Source organism: Schistocerca serialis, chromosome 1 (assembly GCF_023864345.2).
Source record: "Schistocerca serialis cubense isolate TAMUIC-IGC-003099 chromosome 1, iqSchSeri2.2, whole genome shotgun sequence".
NCBI lineage: Eukaryota > Metazoa > Arthropoda > Insecta > Orthoptera > Acrididae > Schistocerca > Schistocerca serialis.
Window position 1 is genome coordinate 93,828,591 of NC_064638.1, and position 23,832 is coordinate 93,852,422.

Here is a 23,832-nt window from a genome sequence, read left to right on the forward strand (position 1 = left end):
CTGACATTGTACTCTTACTAAAATATACTTTTATTTATTCATAAAGCTGATGAATTAATTGTACTTCTCATGTTTACAAGGCCAACTGCATCAGAATATACTGAACGGCTGATAATAAACTTTCTTTTCTTGCCGGCCGCTGTGGACGAGCGGTTCTAAGCGATTCAGTCCGGAACGGTGCTGCTGCTAGGGTCGCATGTTCGAATCCTGGCCTCAGACATGGATGTGTGTGATGTCCTTAGGTTAGTTAGGTTTAAGTAGTTCTAAGTCTAGGGGACTGATGGCCTCAGATGTTAAGTCCCATAGTGCTTAGAGCCATTTCAACCATCTTTTTGAGGGCTGAAGCATCATATGACGGTGAATTGACTATTGATACTTAAGGCGCACAACCAATAACATCGATTTACTGGGATCTATCGATTAATGCTGAATGCTGAAGATTAGATGGGTAGATCACATACCTAATGAGGAAGTATTGAATAGGATTGGGGAGAAGAGAAGTTTGTGGCACAACTTGACCAGAAAAAAGGATCGGTTGGTAGGACATGTTCTGAGGCATCAAGGGATCACCAATTTAGTATTGGAGGGCAGCGTGGAGGGTAAAAATCGTAGAGGGAGACCAAGAGATGAATATACTAAGCAGATACAGAAGGATGTAGGTTGCAGTAAGTACTGGGAGATGAAGAGGCTTGCACAGGATAGAGTAGCATGGAGAGCTGCATCAAACCAGTCTCAGGACTGAAGACCACAACAACAACAACAACAACATCGATTAATCGATACCTTATAGACAGTCGATGTGCAATAGTAGTTTGTAGTTTTAGTATTATCTACCGACTACTATGTAGTATGTAGAACTTGGGTGCTGTCTTAAGATATTATGGTCGGTTGTGCACGTGTGACTCTGCGCAGTGACAAATTTGTTTTGTGGGTAGATTAATAAGCTACTACATCCTCTTTACGGACGTAAGTTCTTTAAGTATACGATAAAATCCTGCCAGCATTTTGCAGCTACAATAGAGGAACACTTCTGACTCTTTTAAAATTAATGAAACTGAATTTTTTTTTTTTTTTTCGCCGGGACTCGTTACATTCGGAACATAACAAAACTCGTCCAGGATTTTGTGGCGAGATTGTTGGAACACAGAACGTTATATTTTGTCCACTAGCTGTAGAGTTTTACCAATGTTTAGTTGGCTAAAAGTATCAGCGTCGCCTTACAGGTTCATATTGTCTCACTACCTTTATTTCTAAGCTTCTTTTCGTTCATTTGCATAGAACAATTATTTACACCTTTTTACGGACTGCACTTGCATTTGGAAGATGGGACGTAATGTTTATTTCGGGTTATTTCTCCTATTCTCTTCGCGGTATTGTTAAGATCACTCCCGAAGGAGCCCATAGACTGTTTTCTCCTCTAACCAAGTTGTCATTTTATTATCTTCTAGAATAGTGTTGAGTAGGTGAAACTGTAGCATTCTTTTTCCATATTTTATATTGTTTTATGTAAACTTCCGTGAAACATTACTGTGTTTCGTCATATTTCTCTTGTGCTTCAAGATGACTCTTTATTTATTCCACGAACTACAGTGCCATTGCTACTTATCAACTTTATGGTCGAAACACTCAAAATGCTCAGAAAACGGAACAGAGTTAATTAAAAGGTTGCTATGGCACAGAATATGTTAGACTGTGACTATAATAACGCTTGTTAGACTCTTTGAGGACTTCATTTCTGGGAGTTTGTATTGTTTTCTCAGCAGAGAAAACTCTTTTAATACTAAATTGGTGATAATCTTTTATGTACTATATGCCCCCCACACCTTACTAATGGATAGTAAGGCGTATATATTTTGTGACAGCACGTGTTATAATTAATCTTACAATTTCGATGAGAATTATTTTAGTCTTTTCATGCGCCCCTCCAAAACCCTAAAAACACACTCTGAAAAACAACCCCCATATACAACAGCCCCCCACACCCATAAACCAACAGGAGACTTACCCCTCCCATACTTCCTCTTCCAAAACTGCTACTTGTCAACCTCCATGGCCACCCCAGGCCCACCCAACTTACCCCTGTACTTAATACATTCAGAACAAACTTTCATACAAAATGAAAACTAGTCATAAACCGTCCTATCACTAACACCAGTCTCATGCGCACAAAAACTATGGGAGGATCAATACCAAAAATAATAAGTCTTCAATACTCTCTCTCACATACCCAACCTAGACCTCTTGAACCAGGTACTACGCCTCATGGAGCGCCATAGGTTGTCCCTACGGCACTGCCACATGTCCCTGGTCCGAGGTGCCGGAACTCTGGCCAACCGCATGTTCTGTGGACACATGCTGCACTTCAGCCAACAGCCTGAATAATTGTAAGAATTTTATCAGGGACATCATTTTGTCCCCCATTTCCGCCTGCAAACAAGAAGTGTTATATTTATCCGTCATATCCGTACCTATCAAAAGCAGCCATAAATTAAATTAAACGACTCATAACACAGCAAACAGCAGTACAATAACATAGACACAACAAAAACTTAATTCTTAACTCTCTGAAACCAATTTCTGTTGAAGACCAGTCGCAAATGACAACTGAACAGATCAAGCAGCAACACCAAAATGAAGCCAATACACCACATAACACACGAACCATAAAAACACCACCAGAGGACACCACCGATTGCAACAAAACGACATCTACAAACACAACACACTCATAAACTAAACTCTGCACCTTCGTGACATCACACACCACAACACCGTTACGTCACGGGTGAAAGCCGACGGGTGGGATCGAAAGCCTCCGTTGACCCGAGCAGGCACTACATGTAGTAAGGAGAAATTTGGAAAGGGATTTATAATTCAAAGAGAATAAGCAATAGCTTTGTGTTTTACCAGTGATATTGCAGAGCTATGAGAGATGGCAAATGAGTTACATGAGCAGGTGAAAGGAATGGGCAGTGTCTTGAAATATGGTTATAAGACAAATGTCGACAGAAGTAAAATGAGGATAATGGAACATGGTTGAATTAAGACAGGTGAGGCTGATAAAAATTAATTAGAAAATAAGACTAAAAGGAGGTTTTTTTCCATCAAATTGAGGGTGGTCGAAGTAGAGGTTATAGACTGCAGACTGGCTGTAGGCTAACAAGAAAAGCATTTCCGAGAAAGGGGTATTTAATATCTGATATAAATTTAAACGTTAGGATGTCTTTTCTGGAGGTGTTTGAAGTGTAATCATGTGTGGAAATGAAATGTAACATTCAGTCCAGATGAGAACAGAAGCTTGTCAAATGACAGAAGAATGCTGATGATTAGATTGCTGGATCACGTAAGTAAAGAGGATGTTCAGGATAGATCTCAGAAGAAAAGGAATTTGTGGCACAACTTGACTGTGTAATAGAAGAGATTGTTAGGTCACATTCTGAGGCATTGAGGAATTGTTATTTTGGCTTTGGAGGAAGAGACAAAGGGATGATGAAGATAGTAAACAGGTTCAACAGGAAGTAATTTGCAGTTGTTATTCTGAGGTGAAGTGACTTGCACAGGATAATCTCAGGTGGAGAGCTGCAGCAAATATTCTTTGGACTGAAGACCACAACAGCAACAATGAAAAACCATGCATCTTAATTTTTCACAGACAATGAGTGTCTTACTTTAAAACTGCAAAGGGAAGAGACATGAATGTTTAGTGACTGCTTTGAAAGAAGTGGGCAACATTATATTTTTCATACAGGAGAACTGAACATATAACAGAGATCACCACTTCCAGCATCACTCTGTGTATGACTACTGTGATTTGAGTGTGATAATTCTGCCTCCCCCATAGGCCTACATTATTTTAATCATTGGTAAGACTGGTGTGGCATTAGCTTAGATCTAGGTTGTGTTGGGAAGTGACAATTTTTTTTAAAATGAGATGGTGATGCCAATGAATGTGATCATGAAATAAAATTGTTGTGACAGTGTTTAGTGATGCTCGATGTCTACACCCTATTTCTGGTAATGTTCGTACAGTATACATAATCTGTATACCATACATACATACGTATTTAAATAATGAAAAATAGGAAATGGGGTCATAACATAACTCGTACTAAATTTGAAAAATTACCATGGCAGAATGACAGGCCAGATCTACCTTCAGTCGACAAAATTCCAGTAGGTTCTACTTATAAAACAAACAACTGCTTAATAAGTGTGAAAGAAAGTATAACCTTCTACTTTGAGAGCTGCTACATAAAACACATAATTTGACTGTTCAAAGGGCTATGCATGTAGCCTTCAGTGAAATATATGGGTCACCAGAAGTGTCCGATACCACCCGTCGGCTTTGACCCGTGACGTAAGTCTGTTGTGGTGTGTGACATCACGACGGCGCGAAGTTCAGTTTGCGAGTGTCGCGTGTTTGTAGATGTCTTTTTGTACTGTCGATGGTGCTCTCTGGTGGCATGTTTGTAGGTTGCAGGTAAGGTTTTGTTGTTGGTTTAGTGTGTGCTTGTGATGTGTTTTTATGAGGGGGGGGGGGGGGGGACCCAAAAGAAATCGGATTGTTGTCATAAAAAATTTATTGATGAATCTTTTTACAAAATTACTTCAGTCACCTTCAAAATACTCCCCATTACATGCGATGCACTTGTCAACTCTCTTTTCCCACTGTTGGAAGCATGTTTGGAACTCTTCAAGTTTGATATTGTCCAGTGCCCTCTGCAAAGCTGTTTTTACCGCCTCCACATCGTCATAATGCTCCCCTTTTAGCGTTTTTTCATTCGTGGAAATAGGAAAAAGTCGCACGGGGCTAGGTCCAGCGAATACGGAGTGTGGGGAATGACACACCACCTCTGAGATGCCAAATAGTGAGTCACTCATAAGGCTGGAGCGTTATCGTGATGCAGAAACCAGTCACCTGATCGCCAACGTTCCGGGTGTTTCCTCCTCACATCCTTTCGCAGATGCCTTAAAACATCCAAATAAAAGTGCTGGTTAACAGCCTGGCCAGGGGGTACGAATTCCCCATGCACAATTCAACGAACATCAAAAAAGACAATGATCATCGTCTTCACATTTGACCTCACTTGCCTTGCTTTTTTTGGTCTGGGAGAGTTGGGAGTCCTCCACTGGCTTGACGCTTGCTTGGTTTCTGGGTCATACCCATAACACCAACTCTCATCCCCTGTAATGACTGTGTTCAAGAAGTTTAGATCACATGCAATCTCTGTTTTCAAGTCCTGACACATTCATGCGGATGGTTTTTTGCTCCTGAGTGAGAAGGTGTGCAACAAATTTAGCAGCAACAAGTCTCGTGCAAATCCTCATTCAAAATCCGCTGGCACGAGCTCCAACTGATTCCTGTCTCTGCTGAAATTTGGTCGATCGTTTGGCGACGATCCTCGTTGATCTTTTGGCAGACCTTTTCAATGTTCTCTTCATTTCGTGATGTTGAAGGGCGTCCAGAATGAGTTTGGTCTTCAACACACATCTCACCACGTTTAAGGCACCCAAACCACTCGAAAACCGTGTGCGGCTCGTAGCATCCTCCTGGAAAGCTTCCTGAAGCATTTGGTGTGTCTACATTGCAGTTTTTTAAAGCAGGAAACAAAATTTCACACACACTCTTTGTTCTTTTAAAGTTGGCGTAATGACTTCGCAGAGGTAACCCGCCAATAGTCAGAGAAACATAATACCACACTTGCACATTCAGCTCTACACTGACACCGTCTGAACAGCTGTTTCATGAAGGTCTTTACTGACACCATATAGCGTGAGAGCCCTGCACTACGTCTACAAGTGGCAGTGTCCTCAGAGTCCGGTTTCTTTTGGGTCCCCCCCTCGTATGTGGCGTGTCGTTGCGGTCCGATGGTGCTCTTTGGTGGGGTTTGTGGGTTGTGTGGTGTGTGACCTATTGGGTTCATTTGAGTTGTTGACGTTGTCGGCTGTTGTTGTGGTTGTAAGTGAAGATTAGTGGCATATTGTGCCGTGAGTTGATTGTTTAATTTTTGGGTTTTTTCTATGGCAATGTAGTGTTGTATGTGGTTTGTTGTGTTTGAATTTTTGAAATTATTTTTTTATGTCATTGTTAGGAATGGATATGACTGATAAAATGAACCGTTTTCGGCTGTGTGGTACGATGGGTGACACTGCTATGTTGCTCATCAAATTTTTGCAGATTTTTGGATTACTGGCCGAGCTGGTAAAGTGCTCTGTATGTGGTGAGTATATGAAGTTAACGAAAGTTCCGGTGTCTCGGACCAGGAACAGCTGTATGTGGACGTGCCGGTGTGACAACGTTTGGCGCTCAGTTCGCTGGGGTACCTGGTTCGAGAAGTCTAGGTGGGGTTTGCGTGAAATTGTGTTGATGTGTTACCATTTTTGTTATCAGTCTTCACACAGTTTTTGCATGCATGAGGTGGGTGTGAGTGAGCGAACGGTCCTTGATTGGTATTCTTTTTGTCGGGAGGTTTGTTCAGAATATATTAAATACAGGGGTAAGTTGGGTGGGCCTGGAGTAAAGGTTGAGATTGATGAGTCACAGTTTGGTAGGAGGAAGTATGGGATGGGTAAACCCTTGGTTGGTTTATGGGTGTGGGGGGCTGTGGTATCGAGGTCTGGTTCTTCCGTGTGTGTGTTATGGTTGTGGAAAATCGTACAAAGAGGGACTTAGTGGGATTGATTCAAGATTATGTAGAACAGGGTAGTATGGTAGTTTCTGATGGGTTTGCATCTTATAGTGGGTTGGGTCGGGAGAGTTACAGTCGTTTAGTTGTTAATCACAATTAGAGTTCAAGAATTATGAGAGTGGGGCCTGTTGTACAAATACTCTAGAGGGGTTTTGGGGGGCTGTTAAATCTGTAATAGGGAGGGGGAAGAGGCGCTCTTCCAACCTTCAGGCTCATTTAGATGTGTACTGTTGGCGGAAGAGCGTCCCTGAGGGTTTTCTTAAGGGCTGTTAGTAAGATGTACAGGGCCAGGGTTGTGGGTTAGTTAGGTTTTGGGGGTGGAGAGGGTGGGGGTTGGCTGTGGCTCTGGGAGAGGTGGGGGGTTGGTGAGGTTTGGGGAGGAAGGTGGGTGGGGGGGTGGTTGTGGATTTTTGTTTTTGTTGTGGAGGATTCATTTTTTTTCTTTTAATTGTAGGCTGTGTATGGTTTTTCTTTTGATTTGAGGGAGGGGGTGGGAAGTTTGATTGGTTGTCATTTATTCTGTGTGTGTGTGTGTGTGTGTGTGTGTGTGTGTGTGTGTGTGTGTGTGTGTGTGTGTGTGTGTGTGTGATCTAGTAGGCAGTGCTGGAGCTTTCATGTGGTGAGTTTTCGTTTTTTTTCTTCATGTTTTTATCTGGTTAGATGATTTGTGGATCATGCATTGGAGGAGGGGAGGGGTTGTGTTGCTGGTATTGGTGAGTTGGTTTTGTGTGGTGTTGTTGACCCTGTGAGGTCAAGGGAAGTGTTAGATTCCAGATTTGGTGTGTTCTTGTGCTTTTTGAGGTAGTGATGATTCTGGAAGTGGTTGTGGGTTTTGGGGTTTATGAATTGGTATCGGTACTTTCCTTTGACCTATATAGGTCAAGGGAAGTGTTCAATTATGTTGGATATTATTTCTAGTTGATTTTGTGAATGTTGTGGTTGGTTTATTTTGCCAGTTTTGACGTTTGGTTTTGTGGCGTGTGTTTATTGTTAGTTTGTCCCCACCCAAAAAACCCCCAATTTCCCTCACTTATCCCGTTAGTTTCATTATATTATAGGAGGAATATGTGTTTGATTTTTCGATCTATTTTCGCGTTTGTTGTGTTTGTTGTCGTGTTTACGTAATGATGTCATAGTCGCGATATGGGAGTTGTTGTGAATGGTCGTTTCCGCCATATTGGTGACGTTATTGATCAAAGCAGATGGGTGGAATCGGACGTTTCCATTAACCCAAATAACTTGCACAAAGCCCAAAGAAATTCTGGTCACGTGTAAAGGCTAGGAGTGCCACTTAATTTAGTGTTTGGACACTCATAGGGTCTTGGACGGTTCAGGAACTGAGATTGAGGGTAGCAAAAAAGATGAGAAGTGCTAAACTCAATTTCCAAATGTTCTTATGTAAAGGAAAGTCCAAGAGCCCTAGTTTAGTTCTTTCACTGTTGTAAAAATAAGTGGTTTAGGTATTAGTGTCAGTGTTGTTGAGAAACAACTGAGAGTGTTAAAACTGAACGAAGCCCAAGACCTACTGATATACCCATCAGATTCTATTCAGAATATGTGCCTAGTTGATTAGTAAGTTTCATATTACATGGATAAGTTGCATTATAAATCATAATGATGTGGAACAAGTCATTTTACATTAGCATCACAAATTAATTTGTAAATATAGCTACATACTGAACATATGCAAGGTATACCCAATAGTATAAGAGAAATTATTGTACGGAAGATTTTCAAGGACAAACGTGTTCCTTTTGTTTTCAAATTTTACTTTGTTTTCTGTCAGACTTTTTTATCAATGGTTAAGTAAGCAAACATTTTGTTTGCAGCTTTTTGCATCTCTTCCTGTGATAAAAACAACCACAATGTGGTGTACTGAATGTCATTTTTTCATCTCTTGTTGTAATTATGTATGTCATTGTTCCTTTTCAATTGCAGTAATTATGTACAATAAAGTTCATGAGAAAACAAATATACTGTGAAGCAGTAGTCAGAATGACCAACTCCTTAAATAATTTAACCCTTCTTTTAACCACAGTATAGACGTCTTATATTCCTTGGGGTGGGGAGTGGGGGCAGATACAATGCAGAGTATTTGGAAGAAAGTGCTGGTGACATGTCTGCTAGGAGGATAGCAGAGGAGATCTACAAAACTAATATCAAATTGCATTGACATCCATCTGTTGTAGAACCATAGAATATATTTTGAGTTTGAAAGTAATGAGATGTCTTGAATGGCTTGACCTCCTCCATGTTGTTCTGTGTGGATTCTGATAATGAAAATTATAGAAAACCTGTATCTTAGTTTTTTAAATTACATCATGAAAGCCCTGTATCAAACCATTCAAAGGGATGCTGTGATTATTGATTCACAAAGAGCAACACTTATCAGGAGTAATAATAAAATTTTAATTACACCTCAAAAAATAGAGGCCAACCTGTTCGTATTCGAAATGTCATGCAAGAAGCTGAAAACTGATTTGTAATTGAATTCCATTACTCACTGTCACCTTGATTGCAATACTTAAAAGTGCCAGTGCCTCCACATCTCATGATGTATGATTCTTCACAAAGAGGTGTTTTGCAAATTGTTCTATGCCTTCAGACTTGTTTGACCAAACTGGAATCATGTGCACCACCTAACACTTGTTTCATATGATGGTGCAGTGTAGCCATATGCATCCACCGACTCAGCATGGATTGTTGCAGCATTGTTTTGTTCAAATGCAGAAAACAAATTCCACATTATGCTTGTTTATCTGCGGGCTATGCCATTTTGTTTTGGGTTCTCTTGTGGTGTGCTCCAGCACTGTGGCATGGGGATTTCAGTGTGTCCCAGGACTTCCGTAATTAAAGATGTGTCAAGCAACTTTGAACATTTGTAATTGTAATGAAAAAAGGTGCTGTCTTGGTCAATTTTAGTTTAACCAAATTTGACAATTGTCACAGGTCATTCTCATATCAAAAATCTGCTACTTAAAGCCCTCGCCTTGCTAACGATTTGTGCTTTGGCGTAATTACTGATGGATCTCAGGATGACCCGTAACAGAGGTCATATATCAGTACTAAAAACATGTATCTTCATACAAACAAGGTTTATTTACACTTCTTTATTTTTTTAGAAGTGATAGTGAGACTTTCACTGTCCCTCATACTAAAAAACATAAAATCATATGGGATATCAAAAGAAACTTGTGACTAGGTTGAAGATTTCATATAGGGAAGTTGTCTTGGATGATGAATGATTGACAGATGTGGAAAAACTTCAGGTGTTGTAGAGGGAAGTTTACTGGAACACTTTTTGCGCATTATGTATCTTAATGACCATGCAGACAATATTAATAGCACCCTCAAACTTTTCGAGGTCAAGCAATTATTTACAGTGAAGCAGTATCAGCGAACAGAACTGCACAAACATTCAGCCAGGTCTTGATAATATTTCAAAATGCTACAGAGAATGGCTACACGTTTTAAATGGACAGAAATTGAAAACTGTAATCGGTCAACTCATACAAATACATGGGTGTAACAATTTACAGGGATGTGAAATGGAATGATCACATAGGCTCAGTCATAGGTAAAGCCAGCAACAGACTTGTTTTCATTGCCAGGATACTAGGAAGGTGCAATCAGTCTACAAAAGAGATTGCTTATAAGGACTCATGTGACCCACCCTAGAATACTGAAAGTGTGTGGGACTATCAGGTGTTATTGAATGTTGTAAGAGCATCACCAAGCATCACAGGTTTGTTTGACCCATATGAGAACATCATGAAAATGCTGAAAAACCTGAACTGGGAGATGCTTGAAGATAGACACAAACTACACTGCGAAATATTGTACTAACAAAGTTTTCAGAACCAGCGTTAAGTAAATAATGTAGGAGTGTACTACAATCCCCTATGTATTGCTCCTGCAGGAACTGTGAAGGCAAGATGCATACAGGGCCCTTTAAGCAATCATTCTTCCTGCACTCCATGTACGAATGGAACAGAAAGAAAACCTAATAATTTGTAAGATGGGAAGTGCTCTCTGCTGAAAGGTACAATTAAACATGAGTGATCTGCGTCTTGGACAGCAATGTGCATACACACTGTGGTACACCAGCATGTTGTCAAATGATATAATTTTGTCAGGGGAAAAAAATTTGTGAACTTAATCATATATCTTATTACTTGGCATGAAGAGATAGTCACTCTGCGAACCAATCAATTCTCCATAAGTTACTACCACCGAAAATGTTACTTTACTTGTGTGAGTGGTTGCTGTGTTTCCAGAGACATGAGCGTATGATTATAGAGTGAGAATGTACATTGAATGTATGGGTATGATGATTATTATTCCTGTATTATGTCAGTATCACTCAAATGTACTGTATTTGTCAATGCATTTTCCGTTGAATAAGGCTTTTCTTAAGATTTGTTACTCTATTTTTGTCATACATTGTCAGTTAAATTTTGAGCCACAAAACAAGATGATCTGCATTTAAGCAACCTCTGTGTACTTACATGTTTTTGTGTGTTAGTATTACAACTAACACATATATTTACTGCCACCAAGTTCATCACACTTCTTATGTAATCAATCTAAAATGATTTTGTGATCTAGGAAAGGTAGATTGCACTCACTGATACCAGAATTTGTCTTTGTGGTATGTGATATCATAAATGCACAGACACAGCACATAACACTATTTCTTTCATTTTATATTATTTTTTGGGTTGTAGCATGTGGCAGACTAAGCTGTAGGATTGCTTTAAATCTATGTTAGGTTGGAAGGTGACAGTTTGATTGTGAGTTGAAGCCAACGACTGTGAAAAAGAAATCTTAGTTGTGGTGACGTACTGTTCTGTAGCATAACCCAAAGTTTGTTAGACTGAAAGAAGGCAGTCAGGTGAAGCCAATGGATGTGTCATGAGAATAACTATAATTTTTGCTACGAGAAATATTTTATGCTTGTTGGATGAGTCAAAGTAAGTAGCTGGTATCAACAGGTTTAATGTTTCTGATAAGGTGTATAATGAGTTAGTATTGGTAAATTAATATTAAAATGTCCATAGTATTCGATATAAATACCACACAACAGAAAAATGGTGTACTCACTGTATTGTCCCCTGTCTCATAGAACATAGCATGTTCAGCCAGAACATTCTAGGTGAGGTACTGGGTGACATGGTTTTTTTTTTTTTTTTTTTTTTTTTTTTTTTTTTTTTTTTTTTTTTTTTTTTTTTCAAACATCAAGATTAACAGGATATAAATTTACTCATTTACGTGTAATCGGCCGGTACGAGAACATTCCGATGTTGCAGACGGAAGCGAAAACTTAAGGAAATGTCAATGAAATTTACCACACTTAGGTCATACAAGCAATCTAAGTTTCACATTAAGCAATCTAAGTTTCACATTTGGATTTAAAAAAAAGATATCTGGAACATACCATATAGCAGAGATGCTGAGTTGCATATAGGCTCAGTAAAAAGACTTACAAAAATAAGCTTTCGGCCAACAAGGCCTTTGTCAAAAATAGACAAAACACACACACACACACACACACACATACACACACACACACAGACCACAATGTCTGGTAGCTGAAGCCAGATTACAAGCAGCAGCAGTGGTGCATCATGGGAGAGGCAATTGGGTGAGGCTAAGGAGGAGGCTGCAGCAGGGAGGGATAGAAGGATAGGGGTGGGGTACGGTAAAGTGCTGGTGGTGAGTGTGCAGGGACGAAGTGGGGAGAGGGTAGGGCAGCTAGTCACAGTCACGAGGTTAGGCAGAGGGTAGGGGGAGAGGGAGGGTAGTGGAAAAGGAGAGAAGTAATAAGACTGGGTGTGTTGGTGGGGTAGAGGGCTGGGTGGTGCTTGAATGGGAGCAGGGAAGGGGCTAGACGGGTGAGAACAGTGACTAATGAAGGTTGAGGCCAAAAGAGTTATGAGAACATAGGAGAGTTCCCACCTGTGCAATTCAGAAAAATTGGTGTTGGTGGGAATGATCTGTATGGCACAGGCTGTGAAGCAGTCATTGAAATAAAGAACATCATGTTAGATGGCATGCTCAGCCACTGGGTGATCCAGTTGTTTCTTGGCCACAATTTGTCGGTGACCATTCATGGCCAGACAGCTTGCTGGTTGTCAGCCCCTGTAGAATGCAGCTGAGCCTGTAGATGACATGACCGGTTTCACAGGTAGCCCTGCCTTTGATGGGATATGTGATGTTTGTGACCAGACTGGAGTACACGGTGGTGGAAGGATGTATTGGACAGGTCTTGCATCTAGGTCTATTACAGGCATTGAGTCGTTAGGCAATGGGTTGGAAGAAGGGGTTGTGTAGGAATGGACAAGGATATTGTGAGGTTCGGTGGATGGTGGAATACCACTATGGGGGGCATAGGAAGTGTGATGGACAAGACATTTCTCATTTCAGGACATGATGAGAGGTAGTCAGAACCCTGGTGGAGAATGTAATTCAATTGCTCTAGTTCAGCATGGTACTGAGTTATGAGGGGAATCTGGCTCTAGGGCTGGGCGGTGGGACTGTGGGAGTTGATGGGTGACTGGAAGGATAAGACATGGGAGATTAGTTTTTGTGCAAGGTTGGGAGGGTATTTACTGTTTGTAAAGGTCTCAGTGAGACCCTTGATAAATTTTGAGAGAGACCGCTCGTCACTGCAGATGCGATGGCCATGGATGGCTGGGAGATATTGCTGGTGATTGGTAGGTTTGATATGGACAGAGGTACTGATGTAGCCATCTTTGAGGTGGAGGTCAACATCTAGGGAGGTGGCTTTCTGGACTGAGTAGGACCGGATTCCTCTAGATGGCCCATGAATAGGTTAGCATAGGATGGTGCCACGTAGGTGCCCATAACCATACCCCAGATTTGTTTGAAAGTCATGCCTTCATAGGAGAAGTAATTATGGGTGAGGATATAGTTGGTCATGGCAAACAGGAAGGAGGTTTTTGGTATGGAATCCATTAGGTGTTGTGAAAGGTAATGTTCAATAGTGGTAAAGCCATGGGCATTAGGGATGTTAGTGTAAAGGGAGGTGGCATCAGTAGTGATGAGCAGGGCAGTTTGTAGTAAAGTAACAGGAACTCTGGAGAGTATGTGAAGGAAATTGATCATATCTTTGTAGGAGGGTATGATGTGGGTAGTAGGCTGAAGGTGTTGATCTAAGAGAGCAGAAATTCTCTCAGTGGGGGCACAGTAACCAGTTGGGATGCCCAATTGTCATGCTTTGAAATGAGAAATGCCCTGCCTACTGACCTTCCCACATCCTCCACAGGGGTATTCTGCCATCCATCAAGCCTACACAATATTCTCATCCATCCTTACACAATCCCTTCTCCCAACCCATTGCCTTATAGCTCATATTCCCTGTAATAGATCTAAATGCAAGATCTCTCCCATACATCCACCCACCCCAACCTACTCCAGTGCGGTCACAAACACCAGCTATCCCATCAAAGGCAGGGCAGCTTTTGAAACCAGTCATGTTATATAACATCTAAGTGGCAACCACTGTGCTGCATTTTATGTAGGAATGACAACCAACAAGCTGTCTGTTCCCATAAATGGCCACCGACAAACTATGGCCAAGAAACAACTGATTGACCCTGTTGCTGAGCACGCCATCCAATGCAACATTCTTCATGTCAGTGACTGCTTCACAGTCTGTATGATATGGATCCTTCCCACCAACACCAGCTTTTCTGAACTGTGCAGATGGGAACTCTTCCTGCAGTATATCCTATGTTCCCAAAAGCCTTGTGGCCTCAACCTTCGTTAGTCATTGTCCTCACCCATCTAGCCCCTTCCCTGTTCTCATTCCACTGCTATGCAGTCCTCTGTTCCACCAACGCACTCAGTCTATCAACTTATCTCCTTTTCCACTCCCCCTCCCCTCCTCTCCCCCTTACCCTCTGCCTAACCTCCTGACTGCACTTAGCTGCCCTATCCTCTCTCCATATCATCCCTGTATGCTCCCCAGCAGCACTTTACCATCCCCCACCCCTACCCTACTATCCCTCGCCTTCCCGCCCCAGCCTCCTCCCGTCATGTGCTGCTCTTAGTCTGACTTCAGCTGCCAGAGACTGTTGTTTGTGTGTGTGTGTGTGTGTGTGTGTGTGTGTGTGTGTTTGACTAAGGCCTTGTTGGCCAAAAGCTTATATTGCGACAGTCTTTTTGTTGTGCCTATCTGCCACTCAGCATATCTGCTATATGGTGAGTAGCAACTAGCCTTTTCATAATATTGTTACATTTCATCCTGAATTTTCCATTGTTTGATATATCTGGAACAGATTGGCACTCCTATGGCAGGCAGCACTGATTCTGAAACCACAAGCTTATAGCAAAATCAACCTTTGTTTTATATTATGTGTTAACATTGTAAAACATAGTATTAGTTGCAGTCTACTATATGTCATTACAGATCACATTTCCTCTGTCATCTGGGATATGATGCAGTTGTCCACAAGAAAGTATTATCCAATCAAACAGGAAAACTGGCATAAAGACTAGTTAATAGCTTTTAATGAAGAGATATAGAATGTTATACACTAGAACTAAAGTGGGCGCACACTGCTGCTGCCTAGCGGGAACCATGTAAAAGTCGAGAGATTGCACTTTCCAGCAGTACGTTGTTCAGGCAGGGACACGTGGTTTGAGGCGCCATGTCACAGATTGTGCAGCCCTGTGTGTGTGTGTGTGTGTGTGTGTGTGTGTGTTCTTAGCATAAGTTAGTTTAAGTAGTGTGTAAGTCTTTGGTCCCTTAGGAATTCACACACATTTGAACATTTTTTTGTTCATGCACTTACTCAAATATTATAGTCATGATTTTTTAAAATTTGATGTTTCTCTTTGATACAGCCTGTATATTGTTTCTCTTTGATACAGCCTGAATATTGTAATACTACAACATTGAGTTCCCATTTGATGTAATTACAGAGTGAAAATTATTGAACTGTATGATCAGGGGTTATACGACCTGGGACAACCAGGCGATCTGGGAAAAACCTGAGAATTCTTTCATCCAGGAGAAAACAGGAAAAACCCGGGAATTTTTCATTGTTTTAGTTTTCTGTTAAATTTTTGTAATTTAGACCAGCAAGAACCGATACTCTAACAAAGGATATTACTGTATCCTGCTACTGCAGAATAATACTTCAACAATAAAACATAAACGAGAGTAAAAACGAAAATATCTTAAATTGCAAAGGAAATGCGCTGTATATGACGACACACAGTGCTCATGCAAGCATCTGCCAACAGCAAAATGTGTCAAAGGCTTTAGAAATACTATGCAATACTTCATAACAACAAATTCCCTCTGAAGAGTGTGAAGTCGTGAAGTCACAACTGTTTACATTAGATTCGTTTTAGCAGTTAAGAGTGGGCTCATGTGCATGCAGTTGAGACGCATTTGAGTAGTAGATTCTCCCACTTCTGGCTACAGGAATGTGGCTGTAGGCCGTGCAAGCAGTCGCAGCTAGATATTGCTGGGGAAAGGGGGCGCCAAATTCATATTCTTGAGGGGGGGGAAAAAACTTGTTTCACAAAGCGCCCAGCATCCAGTGCACATTGGTCTTTTGATTGTTCATATGAGTTTGAAACACATCCCTGTTGGTTTTTGAACACATTTTGATTTCTGAATGAATCATAAGTTGATTTTTGAATGCGTGCATAGTGTACGTGATGTTTCTGTCAGGAGAATCCATGTCACATCTAGAAATAAACTTTCCACAGACAAAAGGGGATGGGGCTATACGAGCTGAGTGAAGTAAAGCCGAACGGATGAGTGCCAGTCGCTGTCTATGTGGTTGATTGGGTTTGCGAATGATTAGCGTAGTTATAGGTACTAGCAAAATCCATAGATTCGGACTACCAGACTGGAAATAAATGACTACCAGGAATAACAGGTGAGAAAGATTACATATTATCATCTTGGTGTATCCAAGAAAATGAAATTTTGACAGAAAATTTTTGGCCAGATCGCTACATTAGTGAGGACCAGTTGTACAGTCTCCGGCTAGCAGCCACTTAAGTTCTGTTCTTGAAGTAACGCAGAAAACGTGTTGTACGAACATGTAACAACACCTAACCGGAGAATAATCGCAGGCTAACTAGACCTGTGATTCTGGCAGGGTTAGTGAAGTTAATTGGCGAACAAATTTTGACAATGGCAGGAATAGCTACAGAACTGGTGAAGACAAGATTGTTAGAACAAGGAAGGTGAAGAAACTGGGATATCCCACAAATTATGGAAGAGTAAGATGATTCCAAATTTATATAAAAATTTCATAATACTACTTGTTGGTGTCATGCTTGAGAAACTGGTGCGTATGAATGAAATGTGAAACTATTTCCTAAAGCTTTTAACTTGTAGTAGGCCTTATCGGCATTTGATATTGGTACTTCTTGAATTATATTCTGTTGTGTTATAAAAATGACAATTTGTGCCAAAACAGTCTCGTTTATTTGGTGTGTGTTACAAAATTGCTGCAATATTAGAAAGGCCTATTTTGTTTTGTCTATCAGACAGTGACGAAATAGATGTAATCAGATCGAGAAACCACATCAGTCTTGGGTATTATTTGTGTTAACAGCTTTTTCCATATTAGATAACAGAAAGGAAAGCACGCCATGTAAAGCTGTAGCAAGATTAGAGAGAAAAAAATTGTAGTTGCTAAGGATTGAATAAATGTGTAATTTCTTGCTTGTCTCTTGTCTTTATTGGTTTTATGCATCCTATATTTAATTTTGTCACACACAGCAAGTTATTAGCTAACAGGCAATAATGAGTGCAGATTTTCCGAAGAGTTCTTGTTCTCTCGATTACAAATAATCCCATCTGCTATTAATTGCAAGATTATTTATTTATTTATTTTTAAGAGGGGTTAGGCTGTCAAACCAGCTGACTGGGATCAGGAGAGGCACCACAGGACATTTCAATTTCCACTGTCCTGAATATAGTTTGATGGCATCAGTTACAAAATATACGCGTTTCAATTCTACAGAGCGAAATACAGTGATGTGCGATAGAAGAATGCTGTATGAAGAGGTGTGGCACTGCACTTTGGAATGCTTAAGACCAAATAACATGCCTTTCCTCGAACACATGTTTTATGTTTCAGACTTTTCAGAAAGATGTGCTCTACAAGATGAACATATTTTTGAAAATTAGATTTTTTTAGCATTGACCCGGTTAGCAAATATCATAGATCTGGGGCTGGTGCGCAGAGCAGTCTGAGTTATAGTGGGTAGTCTCCACGTGACCTGTGTTTACATTTAGTGATTTTGCTGTGTCCCCTTCGTTTACTCTCACGTCAAATGAAAGCAAAACGGTTATCTGTGGCCGGGAGCTATCAAGTGAATTAAAATACATTCATATAATTACGGAAGGATAAAATATGTTATTAGTTTCAGATTTTATTTTATTTCCACCTTTCTGACAGTCGGGCATTAATCGCCTTGCAGAACAACAAAGTTATTTTTGTCTGTTTGCTAAAGAAATTTGACTTTTATTAACCTTTTTGCAGAGGCAGTCAAGGTATTTGAAACGAAATGTTTAATTCCACAGTACTGGCTAGTTTCAACTTTTCACTGAATTTCAGGTGCGCGTTTTCATCTTCTAGCACGTATGGCATTATGCCATAATAAAGAACCAAACATGATATAATACAGTACTGGTGCTCCAAGAAAATTTACATCCCGAAAACCACACTGAAAAGCTTAATATCAGGTCGAGGTCTACTTCATTGGGATTCTGGACATACGAATGTACACATTTTAGTACGGTTCACAAAATTCCGATGCTCTTGGAGTATTCTCTGATGTGTTGTTTCTTCTGTGACGTAATGTATGATCTTTCAAAGTTTTACACGTATGTACATATGGGCTTCCTATGTCATGGTAGCTGCGCAAGCGCGGTGTTGCCTGTTATCTGCACTCTCTGCTAACTGCTGAAACGAACCTGTTTCTAACAAGTCGCGGGAAAATATTGCGAATGGTAGTTTGAAAAGCTTTACTTTCAAAGTAAATATCCTTTTACGTAAGTTGAACTATGTGCGAAAATGTACAATGAATTTCTTAAATCACACAGTGTTTGACTCTCATTTGGATCAGACATTTATGTCATTAAAAATTTTTCTGCCACATTTGTGTGATATATCTCAAAGTGTAACACGCGCAGGAAAGATAAACATTATACGCGAAAGCTTAGCTTCTCTTGCAGCTTATTAACCTTAGAGACACAATATTATGTGTGACAGATTTGCTTATCTTGTAGCAACACTGTGTGTTTGTGCTACTTAACAGTGATGTTGCTGTTGGCTGACTGCATCATGTGTCCTATGCTCTGAATATCCGCTGCCATCGGCTGGCGAGATCACGTGACATGAGCTATGACTGGCTTACAAATGCACATCACAATCTCGATTTCAATGATTCGGAAAATAACATGCGGTGTTTGGTGGAATTCCAATGTGTACTTTTGTAATACAAAAATACGCATCGTACATGTTGCTGCACATCAAAGATATTTCCAAAACGTGTATTTTTCCCTGAGTTTCGTTTTCTAAAGTGCTGGGAAATTTTATGCCCATGTATAAAACCATAACCATTTAAAGGATTGATAAGTTTTTCAGTTCTGATGGAAAATATACTGTCACTTAACATGGAAAAAAGTGTTTTCACCTAGGAGAAAGTCTATTTTCAAGCGGGAAATCCGGAATTTTTTTTTTTTCTTTATCCATGTATACACCCTGACGAAATAAAATAGTCATAACCTCTGAACAACTTGTGTCAGGATGTTCAAACTGCACGGTTGGCCACAAGGCATGATGGGAATTAGTATATGCATGTACATGGTCTGGTTTAGCAACGTAGCCAACTTTCAGTTGGATGGGTTCGGCAAAAAGCAAAATTGGCACATTTGGGGGGGACTGAGAATCCACATTTTGCGATCGAGAAGTCTTTTCATCCTCAGCCCGTGCGCACAGTATGCAATATCCTGTCATGGAATAATTGGTGCAATATTCCTTGATAACATGGTGACTACCGAATGGTACCTGAAAGTTTTGGAAGATGATTTCATCCCCATTATCCAAAGTGACACTGATTTTGACAAAATGTGGTTCATGCAGGATGGAGCTTGACCCCATCAAAGCAGGAGAGTATTTGATGTCTTGGAGGAGCACTTTGGTGACTGCATTCTGGCTCTGGGGTACCAAGAGGCCACTGGTATTGGCCACCATATTCTCCAGATCTGAACATATGCAACTCCTTTTTGTGGTTGGGTGTTTAGTTGGTTGCTTGTTCCATTGATCAGTCGCACGTTACGGTAACCATTATGATGTGGAATGTGTCGAGTGAGTGCGTGCATGCGTGCGCGCACACACACACACACACACACACACACACACACACACACACACACACACACATTAATATTACTATTATATACCCCATTCCCTTAAATGGCACAAAATGGATATACTATATTTGTAGACTTATTTATTCCTATTCATGAATTCATCCATGGTATAGAAGGAGTTGTCAAGGAGATATGATTTCAATTTATTTTTGAAGCTGTTACTGCTGTCTGTCAGAGTTTTATTTCATCTGGTAATTTGTCAAAAATTTTTATAGCAGCATATTTTATCCCTTTCTGTGCCAAAGATAGGTTGAGTAAAGAATAGTGTCAGTCTTTCTTTTTTCTGGTATTATAATCATGAATGTCACTGTTGTTTTTTAAACTGGTCCATGTTGTTAACAAATTTCATTAGTGAGTAAATGTACTGTGAGGCTGTTGTAAGAATTCCCAATCTATTAAAAAGATACCGACAAGATGTGTGACTATGAACCCCACACATTATTCTAACCATTTTCTTTTGAGCAGTGAATGCTTTTTGTCTAAGTGTTGAATTAACCCCAAAATATTATTCCGTATGACATCAGAGAGTGGAAGTTTGCAAAGTATGTTAGCTTACTGATTTCTGTATCCTCAAAATTAGCAATTATTCTGATTGCAAAAGTTGCTGAACCTAGTTGCTTTAGAAGATCCAAAATATGAATTTTCCAATTCAGATTCCCATCTATATGTACACCCAAAAACTTTGTGTGATCAACCCTGTCTACAGAATTCTGTTGATGGGTTATATTTATTGAAGGAACTGTACTTTTTGCAGCAGAAAATTGGTTGTACTGTGTTTTTTCGAAGTTTAGAGCAAGCCCATTTGCAGAAAACCAATTAATGACTTTTCCAAAGACCTTATTTGTATAATTTTCAATTGGAGTTTCTTTTACTGGATTAATAATGATGCTTGTATCATCAGCAAACAGTGTGCGTTCAGCTTCCTGTTGCAGATAGGAAGGGAGGTCGTTCACATATATCAAGAACAGAAGGGGACTCCTGATTGAACCCTGTGGAATACCTAATATAATTCACCCCAGTTAGATGAAGTGTGGAACTTAAGTCGCTTGACCCATATAAGGAAACTTTTTGGTTCTTGTTCTGTAGGTATGACTTAAACCACTCATATGCCATTTCATTTATACCATAAAATTGTAATTTCTGTAACATAATCTCATTGTTCACACAATCAAATGCTTTGGACAAGTCACTGAAAATTCCTATTTGTGACATTTTACTATTTAAAGGCTCTGTTATGTGGACAGTGAAACTGTATGTTGCTGTCTCAGTGAAACTGCATTTTTGAAATCTGAACTGTGATTTTCTAAGTATCCCATTACTTTTGAGATGGCTAACCACTCTTGAGTACATTACTTGCTCTAAGATTTTTGAAAATGCTGTAAGCAAGGATCCAGTTTGATAATTATTGACATCTGTGGTGTCCCCCTTTTTGTAGAGAGGCCTGACAATGGCATATTTTAACTTGTCTGGGGAAATACCTTGAGTTAGTGATGCATTACATATGTGACTCAGAACATCAGCTGTAATTGCTCCACATTGTTTTAATATCTTATTAGAGATGACTTCTACAGAATATTTATTTTCCAAAGATTTAATAATTTTACTTATTTCACGAGAGGTTGTCAGGTGAAACTTAATCATTTTTTTTTTTTCAAAACAGACTCTTCCCTATACTGCCTGGCTTTTTCTTTTGAACTGTTCTCACCATTTTTTTCTCCTACACTTAAGAAATGGTTGTTAAATACATTAACTACTTGTGTACTGTTGGTTAGGATGGTCTCGTTCTCCAGGGGCTATATTAAACACAAAGTGTGCGGCAGTAACCCCAAAACCATTGCTGAGCTGAAAACAGCCATTCGGGAGACGATTGACGCCATTGATGTTCCAACGCTTCAGTGGGTTGTGCCACATCACTGCCAAGGCTGGCAGGCATATCGAGCTTGTCGTAACCTAAATCCAAACATCTTTAGTGATGTTTACATGTTGAATAAAGTGTGTGCACACCATATTTTGTAACTAATTTACACTTTTTTCATATAGTTCAATAGTTGTCACCCTGTAGAAGGGAATCTCAAAGTATGCACACACCTGTACCCCCTTCTCATGGGGAAATTTTGAAAACTCACAACTTCTAGACACTCAAAGGATGCTTCATGTCATGTTAAAACCTAACTAGAAAATTTCAAGAACTACTTTTTCTCCGAGCTGACTCTGTCAGTGTTCGTCAATGTCATAATTCTAATTTCTCTAGTGGCTACTAAACTTTTTGAAGTATTAAAAACTTTGCACTCTACTGGGCTTGAACCCAGATGCTTGGCTTTTTCATAACTTCATTTATTTACTGAGTTACTAAGTGGCAGCTCACACACTGCCTCTAAGCTTCCAGGTGCCAGTGTCACTTTCCTACATTTCAAACTGGAGAGAAACTGAGGTGTGTTCATGCAGTTGCTGACACTAAAGCAAATGTTTTATTTTTGAAGCGCTCTTCTAAGTAGTTAAATTAATAGTGTACATGCTACTTTTTATGATTTCATAGTTGCGGAAGCTTAATTTAAAAATATTTGCAGCTATAGCAATGTTAGTCTGGCTGAAAATAAGGGATAATCTGGTATTGTGAAGATTTACATTTGTGTTTTTACTGGTTTGTCGCTTCAGTGTCCATGAATGTATTAGTCCTATATGATCTGACAAATTATGATTTATGTCACTTAAGTAGTGGCTGTGACCCAAGCTGACCTCCATTCCAGTGACAGTAAACATTTTCGTAAAAATAGTATTCCAACAGCCATTGTTTTTACAGCTTTTTATTAAGGTTGTCAGTTTCGACTCCTCTATAGAGTCATTTTCAGGTCCTGTGCTATGAATGACAAAAAGTATTCAGTTATACAAGTGTATAGCAGGTAACCAGTGTATGCATCTGGTTTCTGTAGAAAACTTCACAAGCGGGGTGTGATCTTCGTACATGAACAAACTGTTGTTGTGAACAGCGTATGTTGCTCATGAAGTCTTCTACGGCCAGCTACCCCGGTATATAAGTGTACAACTGGATACTTTTTGTCGTTCATGCTACAGGGCCCGAAGATGAATCTATCAAGAAGTCAAAACTGGTAACCTAAATAAAAACCTGTAAAAATAATAGCTCTTGGAATATTATTTTTACAATTCATTGACCAGCCACAGTCCCACACTCCATAATTGCAAGATGGAGTTACATTTAGTAAACATTTTTGTCTCTCAAGTAAACTTCCATAATCAACTACTTGATAAGAGTACAGTGCTCTTACAGAGACTTAAATGTTACCTTTTCTAAATAATTTTCATTAACTCTCATAAGCAAGTTTCATTACTCACTCCTTGAAGGCATAGTACCCCTGGGATGAAGCATTCAGTGGAGTGTGCTAGTGCAGTCTTGTTCTTAACCTACATACATGATCAATGACTTTCAAACTCTGTTAAAATGCCTGTGATATTGTTACACCAGCATAATAATCCTAGATCCAAAAGCATCCTTACTAGACACAGATCACACAGTAGCTGAAAATGCATACAGTTGTTTCATAGCAAACAGTTTGTCTTACTCTTCTAAAGATACATGTCATGGAGGTCCAGACATAAATAATTATACCAGTGCATTAAATGAAACACACTGTGTAAAATTTCTTTCATTCAATTGAATAACAATGGAGGCAATATACAGGTAAACTAATC

General features: G+C 39.8%; 1 protein-coding gene across 1 annotated transcript in view; it reads left to right on the plus strand.

The window, feature by feature from the left end:
• The first annotated feature begins 826 nt into the window (after positions 1-826).
• The window catches only part of LOC126462572 (uncharacterized), a 34,777-nt gene continuing 11,771 nt past the window's right edge, over positions 827-23,832 (plus strand). The window contains exon 1 of the mRNA XM_050096083.1: positions 827-966. The gene's annotated coding sequence lies outside the window, so the exon portion shown is untranslated. The remainder of the gene's footprint in view (positions 967-23,832) is intronic.